The sequence below is a fragment of the Vicia villosa genome, linkage group LG4 (genome assembly GCF_029867415.1).
Source record: "Vicia villosa cultivar HV-30 ecotype Madison, WI linkage group LG4, Vvil1.0, whole genome shotgun sequence".
Taxonomy (NCBI): domain Eukaryota; kingdom Viridiplantae; phylum Streptophyta; class Magnoliopsida; order Fabales; family Fabaceae; genus Vicia; species Vicia villosa.
Window position 1 is genome coordinate 145,941,699 of NC_081183.1, and position 8,399 is coordinate 145,950,097.

Here is an 8,399-nt window from a genome sequence, read left to right on the forward strand (position 1 = left end):
GGAAACTGAAAAATGGTGGAGCTGTTGAATATATAGGTTGATGGAGGGAAGAGAAGTTAGTTATAGAGTGAAGAGATCTCAGCCCTTGATTGAGTAGGTTTGTTACACAATGGATGGAGAGGATTGAATCTGTTTCAGAGGTAAAAATCTATTCCCTGCATTCTCTTTTCTTGTTAACTGAATGGTTATAGTTAGTTATATCAGTTAGTATTCTGTTAGAAGTTATAACTGAATAGGTTAAAGAAGTTATTGTGTTAGGAAAGTTAGTTAGGTTTGGTAATGACAGTTATGAGTGTTAGTAAATCTGTTAGGAGTGTGTATGGATTCTATTGAAATTGCGAAACTGTTGAGCTTGTGGATTGCATGGTAGTGAACTTGCTCCATTTATTTGTTAGGTTTTTTTTTTTGAGGATTGATAAACCTGCTGAAGTGTCATAAATACTCTGACTTTGTACTGAACTGCTTATTTGTTGCCGAACCGATGTGCTTTTCCCATTTGAATTCTAGGTTCTTTTGTTTTGGCTTTTGATTTCTCATGGCAAGGGCTTTGGTTGTAGGATAGGATATATGCTGATTCTGTTTTGTTATGCAGGGCTGTTTCGACTGAAAATGGTGTAGGGACTGTTTTCTTTTTGAACTGTATGGATGTGAACATTTGGACCTCTATTTCCTTTTTTGTTGAAATGTGCAGAATGCAATATGAACTAATGTGGAATGGATTTGGTTTTCAATGTGCAGGTTTAGACTTAGCGGGATAGAAGAGCCTTGAGCCTTACACTTGAAGCATGGTTGAAAGTTGGAAGACACGTGGCTTGGAACTTGAAGAAAAGATATGTAATACGGAATCAAAGAGGCCAACACAAAATCGATGGGAGTTTAGGATTGGAGACAGTAGGCTAAGGGCACATTTTGTGTAGTTTGCCTTGATGGTGTAATATTTGGAAATGTTTATATTGGAAGTGGCCTTGTACTGAAATAGATTTGAAACCCAAAATATGTAATAGTTTATCTTGTAATTGGAATAAAACTTTGAAATGTGTTGAATTTGTAATGCAAGGCGATCTTTCTCAAACATGACGTTTGGACATGTATTTTCCTTCTTCCAAAATTCAAATTGTCCTTTGTTCTTTAGAACCTTGAATGAGTATCAACAAATATGATGAAAACCATAAGTCTTAGGAAGAACTGTGCTTGAAAAGTCATCCTCCCATGATTGACTTTGATAAAAAAGTAACAATTCTATCAAGTATCTTCTAGCTTGAAATGATTCATAAGTTCCTTCAATTTTCCAATCTTTCTCTTAAATATGTCTTGTAGTCCTAATAATCAGATAATTCATTCTTCAACGAGACTTACATGAATTAGGCCTTACCTAATGATGAAAACCTTTAATCCATAGGAACAACCATAAACTCTCTAAGTCCCAGTTCGAAGCACAGAGGAGAGCCAAATGAATAAGTTTTATTTGATATGTACACCTCAAGATCAATATGAAGCCTTAATAATTCAAAATCTTTCATCCCAATACCAAGTTATTGATTAATGATGAATGACGAGTTAGATGACCTAATGGAGATTATGGGATGCATAAGCCAATTAGCAGTAAAATTAGATGGGCAAATTTTGGGGTGCAACAAACTTGAGATAAACTTCAAGTATCTTTGGCAACTTTTGTAAGTTGTTTGAAGTTACCTTCCAAGAATACCATCCCCATAGGATACACCTTTAGAGAGGATCAAACTATCCTTCATCCATGGGTACTAGAGAGCATCAGGAGTTTGAAGATGAATCAAGCCCTTAAGTTTGTCAGCTCTATAGAAAATAAATCACATGACAGAGATTCCACAACCATAGGTGCAACAGATCAGAACATATAGAGCATGTTAGTTAGAGGAATCTATTTACATCATCATTGAGAGACGCAATACTCTCAACCAGTCAGATGAATATTACAACATTATATCTGACATCCTTGCATCACATGCCAATCCAACAATCTTTAAACCTGCTACAGGGAACAAGGAGCTTCTCCCCCTTAGTTAGTGTATTGAGACCAATCTCTAAACCTCTTCACCATCAGATACATAAAGAATTAATATAAGTCCTCCATAACATGCAGCGGAACACATCAAGAATACAAGCTCCTCGGTAACTTTCAGGTGCATTTTAATAACTTCTACACTCAAGTATCCCAGTCTAGTTGACCTCAAATCAAACATTGGTTTAAAGATAAATCAAACACAATATCTCTCAACTTATCATCAGAGCATCTTGACCATTACTTATAGTCAACATTCCTTATACAGAGAGAAGGTTGTACATGAATCAACAGACATGTTGTAGAAAAAATAAATTCTCCAAACTTTTCTCAGACATGTCTTGACATCTTGTCTAAAACAGATGTCCCTGCAGACACTCTATGCTACGTCATAAAGAAGATTCTCTCCTTCTTGTAGCAACATAACTCCACAAGCTTTCCTCTATCATACACTATTTTCTGTTCCTTGTTCTTCATGGATTTGATCATTACATCCTTCTTCCCTGTCCATTGAACCAGAAAGTATCTTCCTTGACTCTCACCCAGATATAGAACAAGATGCCTGCTCTGATACCAATTGAAATTTTGGTCTATAGATTCAGGACTTCTTATGACTTATTGGGACACCTAATCTGATACAACATACAACAGACAAATATCTATGAATGAAAAACAATGCTGGAAAGTAATTGAACACATGGGATTGTTAACCCAGTTCGGTGTACAACAACACCTACTCTAGGGGTTACTAATCCAAGAAGGAAATCCATTATCAGCAGTATTATTTCGAAGCTAAACAACCTCCAGTTTACAACTTCTCACTTAATCCCTACCTAGTGCAACTTTTACCTAAGAACTTTTTAGATAAGAGAAACCTTCCTCACTTCCAATCACCACAGTGATGTCTCATAATAACTACCCTAGTTACTGATATTGACGCTATCATACCCCAAAATTTGCCCATCATATTTAATCATATTTCAGTCCATCTGACTTTCAAATGCTCAAAGATACACAAGAAGGAAGCATGCAGTCTCTCTCCTAAACAACAACCTCTAAACTAGGGTTTTGTATTTCTCAAAGTAAAATCAAGTTCTAAGACCTCAAATGGATTCCATGGCCTCTCATATGCTTCAAAAGGTCCTCATGCCAAGTTTCAAGCTCTGATTCAAAAGATTGCTCACTCAATGGCCCAAACGACCAATAATCGACTGGTTGACCTAAAAGTCAAACTATGGTCAAGACACAGTCAAAGTTCCTGATTTTTTGTCAACATTCACATTTTTATGTTAGATTCGTCATTTGATCAGGGGTTGATCATGATTCATCAAGAAAAGCTCCAAAATCATCGAAAACCTAAGTTTCTAAATTAGGATTTTTAAGGAGAAAGTCAACCCAACTTTGACCAGCCATAACTTTCACATGGAACATCCGAAATTTCCCATCCCAAAGCTTATTTTGAAGGAAATTAAATTCTCTACAACTTTGTCTCTCACAAGCCAAGGCCAGAAATGCACCATTTGGGAGATAGGAGCCAAAATATTACAGGTCCTTCTAGAAGATCGCAAAAAAACAGTTCTTTTGTCAGGAACCATATCATCAAGATAAAATCCTCAAATGCAAAATATGTTCCAAAGTGGCTTGTAGAAGACATCTTGAGGTTTCCAAAAAGGCCTATAACTCTTCCATACCTTAAAAATTAAGGGAGATATGCCTTGTCAAAGTTGGACAAATTTGAGTGAAAAATGTGAAGTAAACATGGCCCAAAATGAGTTTTCTTGCAAATGGGCCCAAGTTTTTAAGATCCAATCTTGTTACTCAAGTTATCAAAAAGGTCCAAGTCCAATGCCACGAATTATTGATTAATATTTGTTTTTTATTGAATTTAATTCATTGAAAAGTAATATAAAATCAAATAATGTGGAAACTATTCAAAAGATTTGATTTGTTTTTGGTTCTAATCAATTTCAATCATCAAATTACTCCATAATTGATTCAAAATTCGTGTAAGGAAAGATTGGTACAAGATTTATACAAAAAGTCCAAAATTGGAAGGATATTCAATCAAGTTTCAATCAATCTTCAATATCATGATTCAAGGAGATTTTATGCAAATTGGCTGACCTAATTGACTCTACTATATAGCCATAACACGTCCAAGGCGTGAAAAAGGATTGGCAGCATCAAAAAAACCCTAGTCAAGAGCATAAAAAAACATGATGGAAGATGGAATTGCAGTCAGAGTTTTAGCAAATTCCGAGCCATTCTAAGCATCAGGAACGATTCATCATTGTCCTCTAAAGCTATTGAGATAATCACCATCGATTGAAGCACCCAAAATCGTAAGAACAAGGCTATAGTTTGCATCCCTTTTTGTAATTCGATTTCGTTAATTTATGCATCATGAATGCTTGTTAGTTGCATATTTGTGTTAACATTGATGTGTAGAAGCTTTCTGGATTATTGGCTTTAAGTTTTGACGCAGGAATTGAAGTCTGCAATGGCTAGGGTTTTTGAGGTCGAATTTGGGAATTTCCTAATCAAGTGAAATTGGATCAAATTAATGGTACAATTAGGATCAGGAGGTGATTTCGAGTTAAACCATGGCCTTAGATTGGATTTACTGTTGTTTTTTTTTTTGTAGTTTTGAAGTTTCAGGGTCTATGGCTACGCGCACCAAACCGTAGGTAAAGGTCTGCTTTTTCAAAAGAAGGCCAAGGTTGAAGACGATGGGGGTCAGGGCGCGCGTTTGTTCTTTTTAAAATTCTCAAATATCCTTTTTTTTAATATATTGTTTGCTGCTCATACTACTAACAGCGCGCACGCATTGGCATAGTGGGAGAAGGAAGAGTAGTACGTTTGAGATACGAAGGGTGGGTTCAATCCCCACTCCCATCATTTTATTTTTTCAGACTTTTTGCCTGCAGATACAGCGTACACAATATGAGGGATCCCCGTCATGCATCTTCCAAAACCAAACCGTCGGATCAGGGTCCAGAACGATCAACGCGTGTAGAGATGCATGCACACCATGGGCGTTCCAGGACCTGGCCACACACAATCAGAGCTAAGTCTCTCTTTCTTTAATTTTCTTTTAATATATAATTCTTTGTTTTTATTTGTTTTCTTTGCTTTTTTTATTAATTACTCTCTATTTCCTCTAGAAAAATTTTGTTTACTAAATAATAGTATTTTTGATAATTAATTATTATTTATTTTTTTTAATCGTAAACTCGATTTTTCCATAATTTTATCAATAATTGTTTTTCAAACAATAAAAATTATTATTTTTGTATATACTTTTAATCAATTAATTAATTAGGATTAATCCAACAATTATTTAATTGATATATTTTAATCGAACTCCCGACTTTTCTTTAATCTTTGATATTATTTAAATTACTAATCTTTAAATTATTTAATCTTATGGTTTCCAACCCTGATTTGTCCCGGTAAATCAAGGTTGTCGATCTTTAATGCACTAACCGTTTCTCTTCTTTGTGCCTAATTTTCAGGGTTAATCAAAGATCCTTCAAGCCACGCGCCATACCCGAGCGAAAAGCTAAGTTTCTAAATCATTTTATTTTTATTTTTATTTTTCCTTTTGAATTAAAATAGGGTTTGCTTCAATCGCCAGTGAACTTGTAATGCACTCACCCTTATTTATTTTCCTCTTAATTTTCATAGTCAATCGAGGGTTCGAGGAAGATCAAGGAATTCGAAGATGTTTATACTAATTATTGATCCCTCTTATTTTCTGCCTTTATTCCCCCTTCCCCGCAGGTATTTATTGTAATAGCGTAGGACTTTTAATTCCTGCCTTTAATTTTTGCTTATTTTAAAATGTGTGGTTAGTAATCTTAGGGAGTGCAAGCCTTGAACTGAATTAGCATCACTAATTATAAGATAAATATTCGAATTGAATCATATGATTGTGCCACACACACCTTTAGGGTAATTCCTCTTGTTGCCTTGTTGCCTTTGTTGCCTATTGCCTTATGATTCTGTTGCCTCTAATTATACTAAATAATAGTCAAGTCCCTCGATTCCGAGGATACCTAAAGCAAGGTTGCCTAAAGAGATTGAAAATCGTCTAGTCCCTTGAAGTCGCCTCGGTAAAAGATGATTGTCCCAATTGCTAAGGTATCCTCGCATGATGCCTAAAAAGATTAATGACTATTTTATCCTTCCCTTAGACTACCTGCCCTCTATATGGTATGGACAGTCTTATGGCGAACGATACTTTCCTCGATGACCCTTAACATCCTATTGAAAGACTTCCTGCCCTCTCATGGTACGGATAGACCCTTTCGCCCGAAAAGCTAAAAGAACATTTTTTATAACTTAAGGGTAATTGCTCTTAAATGCTTGCTTAATTCAAATTCAAATTCAAAACTCTTTTCCATTCTTTTTCAAATCAAATTCAAAAAGACTACGCTTATTTACTAGCTAAAGTTCTTCTTCAAAGTTTTTACTATTCACACACGACACTTCAAACAATTTTGAAAACAAAAGTGAGCTAAGCAATTAAGAGCCCATGGAAAACCATGGATACAAAGGGTGCCTTATACCTTCCCTTTGTATAATTTACCCCCCGAACTCAAAATCTTTTTAAAAGGTCTTTTTCTGTTCTTTTAGCCTTTCTTTAAATTGGATAAAATAAAAGTCGGTGGCGACTCTTGCTCACCGCAATATTTCTTTAAAGTCAGTTCACCGTATTACAGACGCCCCTTTACCACAATCTTCAATTACAAACAATACACGATTAAGACTCTCTTAATCAACAAATACTTGATCTTGTTTAAAAGTTTGATCAAGAACAATAGCTTGAATCACAAGAAACACACACTTAGACAAATGTATCAATGATACCTAAGTGACACACATACATTCAATACGTAACAACTTATGAATGCATGACAGAACTTACAACTCAAAAACCAGTCCTACTCTTTTATCAACATGATATTAGAGAGGCTCACAATTTGCATACAAACCCTAACCTATTCCCTTAAGCTCTACTCTTCACTTAGGTTTGTAGTCTTCTATTTAAAGCACACGTCCGAACTGGATTTGGGCTTTAAAACGCAATAAGGAGACTGTTAGAAATCTGCAACATCATCTCCATAAAAATAGGACTTCAATCATTAGTTTCCTAAATATTCTCCATATTTAGAAACCATGAAAATCTTCAAACCAGATAAAATATTTTATCCTCAAATTTAGCGCTAGGTTGTATTGCATAATATTCTCTAATTATTCTGCATATGTAACAACTTAAATAGTATCCAAAAGCCCAACATAACATCTAGTAACGATGTTGTATGATCATGCATAGGACATCTTGTCCAACATGTTACACCAGATGCAGTTGATAGAACATCTTGTTCAACATAAAGTCCAGCATATACATTTTGCAATTTGAATATTCTACCTAACATGTTGCTGTCTAATTTGTTTTACTAAAATTAATGCCAATTATACAATCTTAGAGAATTAACAACATGTCTATTGGAGATTTGTTGATTACTTTCAAGATTATTATCTTATTTAAATTGTTCTTGTGTTTAATGCTTTTGTCGATTATAGGCATATAAATTGATCTAAATGATCAAGGATTTCTAACAGTTAGTCGAATTATCTAAACTAAACAATTTATTCAACTTTGTAATGAACTATGAATAAGAATTTATGAATTGTTGCTTAAGAATTAACGCACTGACAACACCTAATTTGTCTTTGAATTGTCTTACAAAATTAGGGGGTATTGTATATATTAGTGAGCTACACACCAAGGAATTGAGTGTAGTGATTATGTAAATTTGCAGTGAGATAATAATATGATTGACACTCAACAGATACATAGTCCATCAACAGGTAAAAACAAAAGGATTTGATAAATAGTCCTAATCGCCTTTGCATTCTTGATTTTTATCTTTTTTAATTCTAATTTAGAACAATTTTTTTTAACAAAAATCCCCCCTATTTAATTAATAAAATTCACAATTAATTTTCTTGTTAAAATCCAATCTCCATGAGACAAATCTTTTATTATTACTTCGACGTTATCGGTACACTTGTCGAGAGGTCATCAATAAGCATACATGTGTATATAATAATAATATATAAATATATATTATGCCTGTATAGGGTGGGGTTGGTACTAAGGTACCCGTATCTGCACTCATACCCGCTTATTTTAGTGGGTAATTACCGGTACTCGTACTAGTACCCATTTTACGCGTTTTTACCGTATTATTTTTGGATACTATTTGCGTGTATCCACTAGTACCCATCCCTATCCTCGATACACCTTGACACCAAGAATGTCTTCTTTCACATGGTAGGAATTTTTATGATT

The 8,399-nt window shown here is 34.6% G+C and overlaps 1 long non-coding RNA gene across 1 annotated transcript; it reads left to right on the plus strand.

Moving 5' to 3' along the window:
* Positions 1 to 895, plus strand: LOC131599871 (uncharacterized). The gene is made up of 3 exons (XR_009282940.1): positions 1 to 140; positions 593 to 639; positions 739 to 895. It is a non-coding gene; the product is annotated as an uncharacterized LOC131599871 (long non-coding RNA).
* Positions 896 to 8,399: the final 7,504 nt, after the last annotated feature.